The sequence below is a fragment of the Leuciscus leuciscus genome (genome assembly GCF_965113295.1).
Source record: "Leuciscus leuciscus genome assembly, chromosome: 16".
Lineage (NCBI taxonomy): Eukaryota > Metazoa > Chordata > Actinopteri > Cypriniformes > Leuciscidae > Leuciscus > Leuciscus leuciscus.
In genome coordinates this window covers 38,578,367-38,595,180 of record NC_138740.1, presented here as the reverse complement: position 1 = coordinate 38,595,180, position 16,814 = coordinate 38,578,367, and the positions used below count along the sequence as shown (strand labels likewise).

Sequence of the window (16,814 nt, the reverse complement as noted above, 5' to 3'; positions counted from 1 at the left end):
GAGTGAATGTACATGTACTCTAACAATAGAGTTTTTAAAAATAGAAAAAAAAAAATATTATTATATATTTTTTTTAACAGTTATGTTTGTGTGAGTCGAAAAGGCATTGGGTTACAGCAGCCACAGAGCAGTTATATATATTTATTTATGTTTCAGTGTCAGAAATAGAGAGGTAATAGGATATAACATACTGTAAAAATCAGTAGGGGGCGGTAATGCACTAATAATGATGAGTGGGCGGAGCCTCTGTTCATGTGGGCGGGGTTTGTGTATCTGACTGCAGCCCTGTGCACAAACACACACTTTAGATATCTGTGGTTTCCTGCAGGCGTGTGTGTGTGTGTGTGTGTGTGTGTGTGTGTGTGTGTGTGTGTGTGTGTGTGTGTGTGTGTGTGTGTGTGTGTGTGTGTGTGTGTGTGTGTGTGTAAGAATCTTCTTCTCTCACTCTTCAGGTCTGATGAATCCTGCTCCACTTCTGCTGGAGAAACGAACACTGAATTCCTCTCGAGACACTGAACCTGATCCACCGTAACACATGATCATCAAACCACTGAGAAACACTGAAGAACAGCTCATCATAAACACTGAGATATGACAAACACTGCAGTCCTTCATCATCACAGTATATACAGGATAGTGTGAGATATGACAAACACTGCAGTCCTTCATCATCACAGTATATACAGGATAGTGTGAGATATGGATTCATAAACACAGAGATCAGTCTCAGGAAAACACGGCAGGTTTAATTCACCCCAGAAAAATAAGAATATGCTTATATTTAGCATATTTAACATGTTTTTAATACCATTAATATATATTTTGCATATTTATATATATATATATATATATATATATATATGAAAGAAGATCATAAACACACACATTATTGATTTCTATTTAATTCTCAATACTATAGTTTTTAATAAAAAAATACAATTGCTTTAAATAAATAAAATAAGTCTCCTTGGTTTCACCACAGGGGTCATCTACGTTTATGGAAACCTCAATATTAATATCTTGGCTGAGGATGGCTTCAGCTCCTAAAGCTGATCTCAAGTTTCAAGGTACAGAAACATTCTGCACATCTTCCGACTTACAACTATAAGTAAATGATATGATCAAGATCAAGATCGCTTAAAGCTCCATATTTACGACGGAAGGGACTTGAGTCTAAGTCTTTTTAAGGGGTACCTATAGTATAACTATAGTGTTCTTGCAGAAAAACTCCTCTTATATTGTGTTAGATTATCTCTGGTGAGGGAGACAGAAACTGAAGTCACACGTAATGCACATATGACATCACTGTTTTCACAAATTCATGTTTTTGTAGTTTACACAGAGATGATAACGGTATCATATTAAAAAACTTGCTCTTTGAAACCTGTTATTCAGTGGCGTCATGCCTATTCAAAGTGAGGGGGGGGCACGTGCCCCCTCAGATTTTTCCTCCCTGATCATTTTTTTGTCACAACTTTATTCCTATTATGCTCCATAATATACCAGAGCCTATAACGACTCAAATGTATTCTTCTGGATGTGTAATAAATCGGTCAGCAATGCATCAGCCCGCCCCTTTTTCCTAATATGGTGTCTGTGTGTATCAAATCTAGAGCGCTCTAGAATCTTTGCTATTATGTTTCCTCCTAATGTATTTATATAGACAATTCGATATTTGCACATAGAGGAAAACACTCATACACGTTTGGCTGGTTCACTCACTTCTTCTGAACTGTTTTTATTACAACCGAGAACTCCGTCAATTACAGAACACTACTGCGACCTAGTGGTCACCTTCATATAGCACAACATTAGCTACATATATAACATTTGCTGTGTATGTTCAAGCAACTCACTCGTCTCGCACGTTGAGCTGGCAATGTTTTACAGATGGTCTTGAAGTGGTAAGTGGGCAAAGCAACAAATCGGCATTGAATTAGTTATCGGATGATATTAAAAGGTAGTGGGATTATTTGTGGTTGACCTGGAAATTTTAACTTGATCAAAAAGTTATGGATTTGATATTAGCTGTGAATTCAGAGCATTAACTTGTGTCAGTGTAACGTTATCGATAGCTAGCCTAGTCTAACCGTAAACTAGTTGGCTAACGTTAACTTACTGCCATACAAAGCCATAGTAACGTTATCTGATCGGTTTTGATTACTTTTTACATTTCTGTCAAATATTAACCATTTCCAAATAAACGGGGTAGTGTTAACCTTATTCATCACTGAAATCTGTCAAACTTCTTTCAAAGTCCTTCATCACATATTAATATTAAAATAACTTAATTTCAGAGCACCACAAAGTCAGACCTCAGTTATGTACCTTTAATGTAAGATCGTTCTTAGGTCACATACCAATTATCATAACATAAAAACTGCAATGGTACTGTTTTTAAAATCATGTGTAGTAGGCCTAAGTGTACAGTAAGTGTGTGTGTAAACATGCTTTAATGAAGTAGACTTCAAAAGCTTTTGAATTTGAGCTTACAGTTCTTTCATCAACCTGTCTTTTACATAAACTTACAAAATAGATACTTTAACTTAGTCCTCAGATAGAGGAGGGTATTGCTGCTAGCTCCGTTAAGGTATTTCTGTCCCTCCCAAACTGCATTGAAATGGTATGTTTAGCAGCCAGAATTGAAAAATTTTCAGGGGGAGAAACCCTCTGACCCCTCCTAACATGATCCATATCACCCGTCAGAAAACAATTGCAACGTCTCAGATTGTGCCCCCCCAGAATTTTGGCTTGCATGACGCCCCTGCTGTTATTAAAAGTTTACGTTTTCAGATCCCCAAAACAGCGCTGTCGTGTAAATGAGCGGCCAAACTGCATAAAGTTTTCCATGTTTAGTTGAAAATGGTGTCGTGTAAACGAGCCGTTAGAGGAACTTTACTATGGTAGAGGTTTAAACATTTGGCCATGAAAGCTTAAAAGGGTCATCGGATGCTAAATTCACTTTTCTATGGTGTTTGCATATAAATGTGTCTTTGCAGTGTGTGGACACAAACACAATACAAAGAAAAAAATCCATTCACTCCTTTTTTTTTTATCCTCAAAAAGCCTAAACACTCAATAATTGATTTTCTGAGCAATATGATGATATATTGCTTATACTCAAAACGGGTCGCTGTGAACAGAGCTGTTTTTGAGGAGGTAAAAGTGTTTTACACAACCATTGAGGAATTTTAAAGCTGCCGTCGGCAAGTCTGGCAGATTGGGTCGATTAGCCCAAATTTTGAATGTTTACAACTCTCATGCCCCTCCCCACTACCAGCGAGCACCCTCCCATCGAGGTCGTGCTCGTCAGTGCTTCACTGTGCGTGTGTACCTGATTTTCTGTGAACGCGTCCGTCTCTTCAGCATCTATCAACACCATGGACTCGGAGGTAGGCTGCCCTGGCTAATCTATCCATAGATAGCAATAACCGAGGAATTGGAAGCTTGTTAGAAGATTTTCTCTCCGCCATCACGCTTCATGCAATCTCCAGGCGAACTTCAGGCGTGGCGTGTGCATGTGATATTAACCCTCTGGGGACCAAAAACGCGGCCGCGCGTTTTGCTCGTTTTTTTTTTTTAGCAATGAAAATAAACACTAAATGCTCTGTTAATTTTGATCTTTCATTTTCGTGTAATACATCAATCGATCCTGTTCAGTTTCTATTTTTTTTCTGTATATTCACAATAAAAATAAAGTGTTTTGCTTTTTGACAAATAAAGAAACTTTAACATGATGCGATTTCTGCCTTCTCTCTGTCAGTGAACTCCCGTTTGAAACGCGTGCGAAAATTCAGTCAAACAGGCAAACAGACCCACGGGCATAAAGCTTGAGATCGCAGCTTTTAAATGAAGTAATTTATATAAAAAACAAATATTATCAGCTTCTGTAATCTGTATAAAAAGAGAGCGACTCCAGTCGAGCTCATTACGAGCCATTCAAAAGTAATTTGACCACGCCCCGGAGAGCGCGTGCTATTCAAACGCAAATTCTGAGAACCATTTCAGTCTGTGAAACGCCCCCACATCAGCTGTAAACAAAGAGGCATAATATAGCCTACCTTATGGAGAAAATTTTCCGTGCTGATATGAGGAGCAGATCCCGCTGAGGAGTGAGGTAGGCTAAGTTATCCTTTCTCAAGTGTTAATGTGGAATAACGTTATGGAATAACATTATGGAATAACGTTGTAGGCTTATGTAAACAAAAAGATGAATCGCGTTTCTATAATATGAATCGCGTTTCTGTGAGATGAATGAAGGGTACATATTTGTAAAGACTGTTTAGCCTAAATATGAATCGCGTTTCTGTGAGATGAATGAAGGGTACATATTTGTAAAGACTGTTTAGCCTAAAATGAATCGCGTTTCTGTGAGATGAATGAAGGGTACATATTTGTAAAGAGTGTTTAGCCTAAATATGAATCGCGCGTCTGTGTGTGAAAGAATAAACTGCTTTTACAGTTACAGTTACTGCGTTACAGTCAGGCGAAGTATGAAAGACAACATTTTGTTGACTAGATTTGGGTACAGTTTTTACTGTAGAATATACTGTCACATCAAATAAGCTTTTCTGCTCATATATATAAAATACTATTTTGTCAAAAATAAAGTCATAGACTAAGATGTTCCAATGTTGGCTATATTCAAACTAATGAATACATATGATAAAATGTAGGCCTATAATCTTTTTTTTTTTTTTTTTACAAAGAAAGAGTACTTTTTTGCAGAAATATTGCTGAAATTGTAATTATTGTTGTAATTGTAACCTTTTTAATAAAATAGCAAAACATATTTACAAGATAGATGTAAGCAAAATCTTAAATGGTCAATATAAGTCTTCTTCAAAATATATATTTTGTCTTTGCATTGTGGCTCAGTCAGTGTCACACCTGAATGAATGGCTAATTATGCAGAGTCATTATGCAGAGGGGGTGGGACTAAGGTGTAAACTACTCCTCCCCCTCACATATTGGCTTTCCAAGCAAAACCTGTTTTACACCATTTAAATCAATGTATTTTTTTTTGTGAACGATAAAGCAAGACTATTTTCACATAATTTTGAAGCTAGAACTGAAAGGGACAACATCCATTAGTCAAAAGTCTTGTGGGCACATATTTTGTATGAGTTGTGTGGTCTTATTTCAGCAACTTTCATTTTTATTTTTTTAAATAACCACGCATAAACATTATTCTCTTAAAAATACAAACATCTACATACATGTTGCTCGCATATTATGGTAGGCCTGTTTGTGCTATATAGAGTGAATTTACACCTTTGCCATTAACATGTTTATAAATAACTGAAAAAAGCACAAATGTCAGAGCATGTCAGAACATCTCAAGGGCCCCAAAAACAGCTTGGTCCCCAGAGGGTTAACGTACGCGAGTGAGGGGGGATCTGTGGCGTGTGCACGACCTGTGATTGACAGTCAGATCTCACCCCCCCCTGCGCTGATTGGACCTGATGAAGCGGCAGCGCTGGATTTTTGCAAAACAAATAACACGCTCCAGGTGGAGTTAGAAGCTCAGGTTTTTTTCTAAAACCACCTTATTTATGTTGTTCTGTCGGATTATAGTGTCGATTACACTGAATATGATCAAAAAAATTTTGCCGACGGCAGCTTTAACCAAAGTATGTTACAAACTTTATATGAAGACCCTAAAGAATCACAGCAACTTGTGGAGAACGGGCATCCGACGACTCCTTTAACAGTTGAAAATGAAGTGTAAAGATGAACAAAATACTTTAAAATAGTCACTTGTTTTATTGTTATTTTTAACTTTTCAAGGTTTTCAAAAATGAGTTTACAAGAAATTTTATTTTCAGTGTCATCAGTGACATCTTGTGTTAGTTTGTTGAAACATGAGGAGAAATGTGAATAGGGTTTATATTTCTATGAAACTTTGACCAGTTAATTTAACTTTTCAGAACAACTTCCAGTTAAATGTATTATGTAAAAGCATGTAATGAGTGATGAATCGAAAGGAATTTCACCATATTCTGGTTACTTTTAATTTTGTACGTACTTTTTTTTTAGCATGTAAAGCAGTGTCTGATGCTGTTGTGGGTGTTTAATCCATCAGGGCGACACACAGCAATCCCGGTAAATTACTGTTGCAATAAAATAAAATAAAATAATAAAAGCTGCAAGACGTGTCGGAACGGTCAAAATGATCATCTAGCGCATATTTAAACAGATAAACTATCTTACTGTAAACAGCACAGAGTAATCACGTCATCTCCATAAGAACTTTATGATTACATCAGCGAGATCTGATTCATACGTGATCATAATCTTCATTCTGCGTTCACACAGAGCACATTACTGGTAATCAACCGGTAATGTTACAACTTCCCTTACTGGTTAGCGGTAATTTACCATAAAGACTGTGTGTGTGAAAGGGGTTAAAGTGACGTGTTTTCACACTTAGGTTGAACAGCTCTGTTTGTCTGTGACTGTGAATGTTCTGCTGGTGCCATCAGTGTCATTTTGATGTCAGTCTTCATTAAATATAGCTCACATCCTCAGACCGCACAGATTTGATCAAAGGAGCTTTTGAGTGTCATAACCATTACTGAGTTGCAATCTTACAAATTCAACAATGTCAATGGAAAAATGGGTGAATATCTCAGCATATTCTCATATTTCCATAAAACTGCACAGACATGAGAAGTGTGTCGGTCAGTGGTGTCCAGTTCTGCTGATGAAGGATCAGAGTCACGCAGTGTTCATCTCCAAACTTCAACACACGGGTTTCTGGTCATCATGAAGAGATGATTCGCTGGTTTAGGTGTGTTTGATTAGGATTGGTTAAACTGTGTTTTGAAAATGTGTCTTTTCTAGTTCTTAGGAATTAGATGTGGAGAGATGTGAACATTTTAACATTTATATAGTATTATATAATAATGTTACCTTAAGTGCCTTAATATCTTTCTTGATATTACATAATTATTATAATATCCCTATATGAAGAGATGGGCATAAATACATGGGAATACAGTATTTTGAAAATACACAAAATACATGTGAAATTGTCCAGTGCAGGTACAGGTCACAGTGAATGAAGAAACTACACAGGCCTACTGACTTATCATTCCTAATCACATCTCTTTCTTTCTTTCTTTCTTTCTTTCTTTCTTGCAATTATAAATAAACTTATGCATCTCTTATTTGCTGCCCTCCCTAATTATGTATAGTGGTTTAAGGAGGACTTAATCTCCCCTGCGATTGATTTGGGCTGTAGAGCCTGGTTTAGGAGAAACTTTTGGCCAAACCACAATGCACCAATGTTCTCATTTACCACCATTTACCACTTTGTTTGGTTTTCCACTGTGTAAAAGTTGTACCTGTACCTGCTTCCAGGTACTTTTTTTTCCATATCACCTCCGGCGAGGTTCTAAGCGAGCATTTCAAGCTACACATTTACATTCTTATCAGTTCTTGCTTTCTCTGGGAATCGAACCCATGATCTTGGCGTTACAAGCGCTAACGCTAATGCTAACACCCTACAATCAAGATTACTGTAAAACTCAGATTCAGGTCAGATGTGTTCAGGAAAGCATGTACTATATTCATGAAATACAAACATGTACTACATAAATATAATATCCATGCATACACATTCATCTACAGTAACAGTGTCTGAACCATGAACTTATTATTTGTTGAAAAAGGAACATGATGGAGAATATTTATCAGGTTAGATGAATCACACTGCTGCTTTCTGAAAGGAGAAATACAGAAATATAACACAAAGATCAATATAACATCAGATTTCTGCTTCAGTTTTCACTATTTCTCTGTATTTGTGTGTGTCTCACCTTTTCTGTGACTAAACATCACAATGAATCGGTGAAACATGAGAAACTGTGAATGAAGAACACAAACATCAGATTATAGCAATTCCTCCTCAAACAGCGACAATTAATAAATCAGTGTCACTGATGGAAAGATCTGCCAAAAGCTTACAGTTGTGGATATACATTTACATACAAGTTGCAGAATCTACAAAATGTGGGTATTATTAACAAAATAAATAAGAATAAGCATAACAGACCTTAACTTAATTTCACGTGTGCTGCTAAAAGATGTTTTAATAAACATGGTGAAATAAACAAAATAACTATATAAACTCATGACCACAACTGTAATTTGCTTCTTGCTTTTCCAATATAGAAAATTCATAGTTTTGAATTTATGTGACACATTCAGACACCAGAGAAGATGAAACACTGATGATGATGAAATAGGACAGTTTTATATTAAACATCATAAATACTCACAGTTTGGTTTTCCACTACTAATACTGCTGCGTCTGACTAGGCGTCTTTTTTGGTTCATTAGATTGTAACGTTTTGTCCTTTTGGATCCCCATTCTTCTCTCTCTCTCTTGTCACGTTTAATTATCCTGTAGTTTGTGAAGCTCAACACATATTTTCCCATGCTGTAATCCCTCATATATTCTGACTTTGGTAATATCTGTTCAAAATAATACAGTAGTTCAGCTCAGAGTGAAGTTTAACATCAGTTAATGATTGTTGAGCAATACAGGTTTACATTATATATTATAATTCAGTTTCATTATAATAGAGACATACATGTCTGGATTTAATTAATTAATAAAAATCTCTTTACAAAACAATTAAAGATAAAGTGTTTTAATTACGTTGTGATGAGCAGAAGAGAGGACACATCCAGTGCAGCGCTGAGAGATCAGACTGCACAGAAAGCTTTTATACAGTGAAGGTTAAACTCCTCCTCTGGTAATGCTATAGACACTGATGCAGTTTCACTTTCAATTTCAGTATCAGCCAGCATGAGTTATTATAATCACTGGAATATCTGGAAACTCAAACACAGTCACACACTCCCACCTCAATACTATCTGTTTTATCCTATGATTTATATTTTTATTTCTATACTAAAAGAGCATAATCTCTTTTTCTTATCTGAAGTACCTCCACAGAATATCACTAAAAAAGATTTTTTTTTCATCACAACCTTCATGAAGTCCAAGAAATGATGACACTTCAATGTCAATGTTTATGATAATGTCTTTATTCATATAATTTATTTTATTAGTTATTCTTTATATATTATTTTTATTTTAGATTTTATTGATTTCTTTAATCATATATTGTCTACTATATGCTGTGATATGTTTGATTATTTCTTCTGTGCTGTAAGATCGAGTGTATTTTTTAATTGATAACGTGGTGTACCTTTATATCAAAATATGTCTATGTCCATCTCTACAGACATGAGATAATGCAAGATCTGCTATATTCTCTTAAAGCTCTTAAAGCTGTCACCTCATATATCTATGTTCATCTATCTTTGACTTTTGACCAGTCACTCTGACCTAGGGGTTGCTCAAAAGGGGTTAAAAGGGGTTGCTCAACAGGGTTTCCCCCAAACATTTCAGATGATTTATTTCTAAAGCAGTTTCACTTTTTGTTTGGAAAGCAGTGTCAATAGAGCAGTGTTCTTCAACCCTGCTCCTGGAGGAACCCCAACACTGCACATTTCCTTTCTCTTCCTAATCAAACACACCTGATTCAACTCATCAGCTCATTATCACATGGGTTAATGAGCTGATAAGTTGAATCAGGTGTGTTTGATTCCAATTCACTTAAAACCAATGCCACAAAAATGATCAAACTGTCTTATTAATTGCTTAAAAGTTCATGAGGAATCCATTTATTTGTATTTGTTTTTTGGGGTTTATATCACTCTAAAGTTGTGCTTTTCTTTCAGAAAGTGATGTGAGTCTATAAACTGCTGTAATCTGTTTCCTCAAAGATCTGTGGTGAAATTTGACATTATAGATAATTCACTATTCTTTTCTAAAAATGTGTTCGCTTCTTGTTGTATCACTTTTATCACCAGAACATTTGCATTGGTTCATCTATACATGTAGATATATAGTTGGTAGTTTTTGTTTATTTATTTGACCTTTACTATTTAAGTTCAATCTGTCTTTGTCTTACATGACCTTTCAGTCGTCCGGTATTAATCCCTTGCACTAAATACGGCACAAAATACAAATGTTGAAGATGGTGTGACATGGTAGACAAAGTGCTGTGATAGTCCATCATACATTTCTAATATATAATATATAATTTATAAAATTCTCTCTCTTTGAGTGTAGAAGTAAACTTCTTCATCAGGGTTATAACCAGAGGTGTTACAAGCTGCTCATGTCTGATCTTATCAAGAAATGGCAGAAAGCTCATGTCAGTTTTAAAAGAACCCTACATCAGTGAAGGAGATTGTGCTATAGTTGGCACAGCTTATTTAATAGATTTAAAAGTATTATAATTGCTCAAACAAGAATTGAGGAGAAAATGTTCAATACACCTTTCCCTCTCTTGATCTTTATTCATCTGCTTTTAGGTTTATGATCTAGTGGTTTAATTTCAGTTTTTTTCAGAGTTCTATGGAAGAAGGAACTATAACTATCTTAGATAAAAGTTTTTACCGTGAACCCAGGGGGTTGTTTTTAACCCAGTGTTTTTTAGTGTCCATAAAAAAAAGAAAAAAAAAGAATTCTGTTTAATGCAGTTGCTATTCTGTAGTCTCGAATTAATAAAACCTTCAGAATTGACCAGCAATCGTTCAATCATTTGCTCCTCACAACGCGAGTATAATGAGCAGTGTGGGTATATAATGAGCAGCAGGTGCGATTGCACTTCAGTTTTTGCTGAGGAGCTGAGCAATTGACCCAGCCGGTACAGGAGGTGTGGCGAAGGGACGTACGTCTCCATTCCCTCCTTCAGGGAACAAGGGTTAAATGCGTAACAGAGACGTTCTGTCAGTCGTTCACTCCCATAATTCTCAAGTCTACCGATTGCAAGGGCTCAAATGGGGCATTCTGGAGTGCTCTGAGCACCAGAGACAAATCCCAAGAGGGTGAAGAAGGAGGGCGGGGTGGATTTAATCTCCTCGACCCCCCTAAGGAACCTGATGACCAGGTCATGCTTCCCAACTGTCTTACCCTCCACCAAGTCGTGGTGAGTTGAGATGGCGGCAGCATAGACTTCAGGGCGGAGGGAGACAGCCTTCGCTCCAACACCTGCTGCAAGAAGGAAAGCACGACTCTGATCGAGCACAGAGATCCAGGTCTAATATCATCAGAGAAATAAGAAATACTGTGTGCTCCTAATGTATCCAACAGTGAGTTCGGTATAAAACATCAATTATCCATCAACTCTATATCTCTTATGACTCAAAAATGAAATAAAATAATTTTAAAAGAACAATTTTGACCTTAAAGAGAAATAAAATCATCCCAGACAACATTTTATTTCTGTTCGACCGGAGAGAGATTTTCCACCTACCATTCTCCTCGACAGCTTGCGTAAGACTGAGGAGAAAATGGCCGACTCCACTCTCAGCTTACCCTAGTCGCCTGTAGGTGTCTCCATATCCCTTTCTGTTAGATGCACTTAATACATTATATTTAATGAATATCTTAGGATTATTATACAACATGAACAAACATTTTGGCACAATTCATTACAAATTTATTTTATTTTACCCGTTACATTTGGATGTTTTACTTGCACATTTTTATTTTAGAAAAATATGCATAAATGATATAAAAATAAATAAAAAATTTAACATTACAAAAATAAAATGTAGGGGTCATCACTATGTCATAATGCAAAAAAATGCATTTATTATTATTATTATTATAATTATTATTCCTTTTGGTTTTTAGGGTAAATTATAACCTGGACACTCTTTCTATTAATTTCTCTCATCCTTTCTATTAATTTTTCTCACTCTTTCTATTAATTTCTTTCTATTAATTTCTCACACTCTTTCTATTAATTTCTCTCACTCTATTAATTTGGGTCTGGATCTGTATATTCAGTCTAGTAGGGCTTTTTCTTCAGCGTGGCGTAGTCAACATGTGACGTCTTAGGTTGCATCGCCAATGATTATTTGTGTTTCAAGGTTCAAGGAGTCTTTATTATCCCCGAGGGGTGATTCGTTGTGCAGCAGCATGTGACATCAATAACACACAGATTATTCAAAACAACAACCTTACAATTAGGGATGGGACGATTACCGGTTTCACTATAAACCACGATTAAATGTACTGACGGTTAGTATTATCGTTTAAAATGTAATTATCATTAAAACCGTGTTTGATTATTGCGATTTTAATAACTCACTGTAAATCCTGTCCAGCCAGCAACAGTCTGGCGCAGGCGCAGCGCGCAATGTTGTTGTTTTTTTATTCCAGAAGGAATGGCGGAAGGCAGTGGCTGTGCTCGGGAGATTTTTCAGCCTTTTAAGAGGACCAAATCTGAGGTGTGGTCATATTTTGTCTTTAACAAAAGTCCTGAGTGAAACTTAATCGAGGATGGTCACTACAATAGGGGGGAAACACTTCAAATCTGCCGAGTCGTCTTGTGTGACCATCACCCACTGTTTATAGCGAACGCAAGGCAAGTTAACTTTGACCTCAATACCAAAACTAACGTTACGTCTGGGAAATAATTGGGCACAAAATGTTGGTTTGAGTTGAAATATTTGATCTCACTCACTTGAAATAAACGTGAAGCTTCCGCGAAGAAAAGTTCGCAACAAGTGCGGCTTTGAGCCAAAGACGAACAAACACGTTCAAACAAGACTAATAAGAGTGACATTTAAGGGATAAAAGTATATCATTGTACACTTATTACACCGATTTTTTTTACCACATAATTACAGGGACATATTGAATTGAGATTAATGTTTTAAATCTTACCTGTTTATAACTAACGTTATATATTTTGCACAGCGTACAAAACAATCGTCCAGACAAGATGATCACAACAATATTATCAAACTCTGTAAACAATAAATCAACTCTGATTTCATTTTCAATACAATCAAAAACGGAGACGCAAGACGGCAAGTTGTATTTGAATGAAACGAGAGAGCGCGTGCGCGTCCGTTGTGATCCATGGATGCGCGCTGTGTTATAATGCGTTGCTATTGACGACGGTCATTAGGAAGGAAATGCCACAACATTTTTGCTTAAAAAAGGTCATAGAGCTGCTTGTTTTATTTGTTGTTTGTTGATTTTCAAATATAAAACTGTTTTCAGTGTGAGCATCAGTTCTTTTTGAACACTTTCATCTCATTTGAACAAAACCGTGATAATATTGATAATCACGATAATTTTGGTCACTATAATCGTGATATGAAATTTTCATATCGTCCCATCCCTACTGGTAAAAAAGTCCACAACTCACATTGACTTATTAAAACAACCTATAGCTTTCTAAAATCGATCAACATTTCTTTAGTTTTTGCCACGTTAATGTTAATAAAAGACGACTTACACCACTCTGTAAAATCATTTAAAATAGCGCCATGCTCAGGGTCCTTGTGTGTCAGCAGCGACACTATTACCGAGTCGTCAGCAAACTTAATGATATGACGCCTAGTGTGCTGGCTTTGGCATGCGTTTGTATATAAAATAAATAAGATTGCGGAGAGGACGCAGCCCTGGGGGGAACCAGTGGAGGAAAAGAGGACATCGGCTAAAATATTATTCACTCTCACGCGTTGAGACCTGTTAGTTAAAAAGTTAATCAACCAACAGATAAGACAAGGATTGATATTAAGGTACTCTTTAAAATCCCTGCTAAGATATGTGGTTGGATGCAATTAAAAGCTGAAGAAAAGTCAATAAAAAGCAGCCGCACAAAGCTCTTTGCAACCTCAAGATGTGTGCAGATCAAGTTAAAAAGAGTACGTCTTCCACTCCCCGGTTCGGTCTGTAGGCAAATTGAAACGGATCTAGTAGTTCAAAAGTTCGTCCTTCACAATCTTCTCTAATGTCTTCATAGTGAGGGACGTGAGCGCCACTGGCCTAAAGTCATTAAGAGACTCTGGAGCTTTATTTTTAGGCACCGGGACAATAATTGAGTCTTTCCAAATGCGAGGAACAGTGTGGAGAAGTACGGACATTTTGGAAATAAAAGAAAAAATGTCTGCCAGCTGTTCAGCACAGTTCATTAATATACGGCCTCCAATGCCATCGGGGCCGGGACTTTTCCTTTCCTTTACACCTCTGAAGATTGTCAGGACCTTGTTTCTGTCAACCTGGACTTTACCTTGCCCAGGGGCAACGTTATTAAAAACTGACAGCTCCTCACTAAAATCAAGAATATTAAAACGATTATAAAAAATGTTCAGGTCATTTGAGAGGGCAAGGTCTGACATGCCATTTAGGGAAATCGGACACTTCTTAGGCTGCATCCCCATCATGGCTTTCACACCCTCCCATGCAGGATGTGAGCTACCTGTGCTCAGCATGGTCTCAACTGTGTCCTTATAATTAAGTTTTGCAAGCTTGAGTTCCTTTTTAGCTTGTTTTTGAAGTACTTTGTATTGAGTAGGGTTGGGTATCGGTTGGGTTTTATCCGATACCAGTACCTACTCGGTATTTTTCAAACGGTTCCGGTGCTTAAACGGTTCTTAAACCGGTACTTAAGAAAACGAAACCGCACACACTTTATCAAAAAAATAAACCGCACACACTTTATCAAAAAAATAATACCTGTGTGTGTTTTCTGAAAAAGATTTTCTGATTTCTGATTAAATAAAAAATTGTGCCGATCAAAAAATGTTCTTCTCATATTATTTATATATATTATATAACGTATTATATATTATAGACTTTTACAAAACAGAGAAATATCTGACACTGAGCAGAAATATTTAACACACATAGTATAGCCTCATATAAATATACTTGATATTCATACTTGATATGCAAGATTTGCAGTTGGCATTAAAATACTAGACTTACCCGAAGAGGATACACACACACACACACACACACACACACACAAACTCACGCACATACTCATCTGAGACGCGAGCGCGCACACACACACACACACACACACACACACACACACACACACACAAACTCGCGCACATACTCATCTGAGACGCGAGCACACACACACACACACACACACACACACACACAAACTCGCGCACATACTCATCTGAGACGCGAACACACACACACACACACACACACACACACAAACTCTACACACACGAGACGCGCGGAACTCTCCGCGCACATACTCATCTGAGACGCGAGCTCACACACACACACACAAACTCACGCACATACTCATCTGAGACGCGAGCACACACACACACACACACACACACACACTCGCGCACATACTCATCTGAGACGCGAGCACGCACACACAAACTCTCCGCGCACATACTCATATAATAGATCGATCTCTGCAACGTATTGAAGCGCGTCCAACGTATTGAAGCGCGCGTGAAGAAAGTGCGGTGTGCGCGAGCCACAAGAATCCGAGCCACTGATCGCAGGCAATGAGCACTTTGATCATTTAAAAAAACACAGTTCAGCGCTAGATCGTCTCTTATTTAACAAACGAACTAAATGAATGCTCTGCTGGTTAACTGGAGATGTTTTGTTATTGGATCATTCGTGCCGCGAGATGTTTTATAGGGGGCGGTGAAAAAAGTCAGGCACCGAAATCAGGCACCGAAAGTTGCGTTCTTATTCGGTCTCGATACTACCGTTTACGTCGGAACCGGTTCTCTATTGGAACCGGGTTTCGGTACCCAACCCTAGTATTGAGTCATGTTACCTTGATTGAAACTAATATTTCGATGATTAATTATGCTTTTGACAGATTTGGAGACCCATGGTTTATTATTTGGATATATGAAAATGGGTTTACGAGGGATGACTAGTCCTCACAGAAGGTGATATATGCGGAGACAGTCTCTGTGAGCTCATCAATGTCCTTACATTCATTTTTGAATAGATCCCAGTCAGTGCAGCCGTAACATTCCTGTAGACACTGGATTGAGTCCTCTGACCAAACCAGAACCCACTTCCGTTCCTGCTTGTTTCTCTTCAGTACCGTTTTGTAAGACGGAACCAAATAAACAGAGTTATGGTCAGACATGCCGAGTGGAGCTCTGCTGTAGGATTTGTAAGCACCTTTGACGGATCCTTAACATAGGTCCAAACCTTTGGTCCGTCGTGTTGCGCAGGTGACATATTAATAAAAGTTACACAGGGACTTCCCTGGTTTACAGTTATTAAAATCGCCCATGATGAAATTTGGTGCTTCAGGATGAAATCCCCTGAAGCCGCTGCACGCACTTCACCATAGCCCCAGTTGCTAAATCTGCATTAGCCTTCGGGTGAATGTAAACACGTGTGACGAATATCTGTGGGAATTCCCTGGGCAGAAAAAACGGGCGTAAAGACACAGACAAAAGTTCTATATCAGAGGTACACAATGTTTCTCTGATGATCACTGTATTGCACCATTTCTTATTTATATAAAGACATAAGCTAGGGTGACCATACCTCCTCCTCTTTAGCGTTCATGTAAACACTACATTCAGATTCACCAATCGGAATTAATTCAGTCCTATTGAATCAAAAGGTGTGCATGTAAACAAAATGAATGGCGACGATAGAAAGCAAAATACGAATCCCGGATATTTTGGGTGATCTCGAAATCCCGGCCGGACATGTCCTGGAAAAAGAGGACGTATGGTCACCCTACATAAGCCTCCACCGAGTGATTTTCCCGTCACTGTGGAGTCTCCGTCAAAACGGACAGGTTCCCCAAACCCGTCCAGCTCAAGATCAGAGAGTGGATCCTGTTCTGCCATGTCTCTGTCAAAGCGAGAAGACAGGCATTTCTATATTACGAAAGGAACTTTACTCTTGCCTGGAGCTCGTCCACTTTATTACGAAGAGACTGGACGTTGGCGAGGATGATTGA

At 37.6% G+C, this 16,814-nt stretch overlaps 1 protein-coding gene and 1 long non-coding RNA gene across 4 annotated transcripts in view; both read right to left on the bottom strand.

Annotated features, from left to right (window-relative positions):
* Nucleotides 1-16,814, bottom strand: part of LOC309476989 (uncharacterized protein) — a 423,389-nt gene that overhangs the window by 403,043 nt on the left and 3,532 nt on the right. The gene's annotated exons all lie outside the window — the stretch shown is intronic.
* LOC309477048 lies at nucleotides 7,111-9,586 on the bottom strand. 2 transcript variants are annotated; one of them, XR_014198499.1, is made up of 3 exons: nucleotides 8,669-9,586; nucleotides 7,824-8,481; nucleotides 7,111-7,726 (listed from the first exon to the last, which is right to left on the bottom strand). It is a non-coding gene; the product is annotated as an uncharacterized lncRNA (long non-coding RNA). The 2 variants fall into 2 exon arrangements; XR_014198500.1 differs by lacking the exon at nucleotides 8,669-9,586 and having other exon boundaries at nucleotides 7,824-8,655.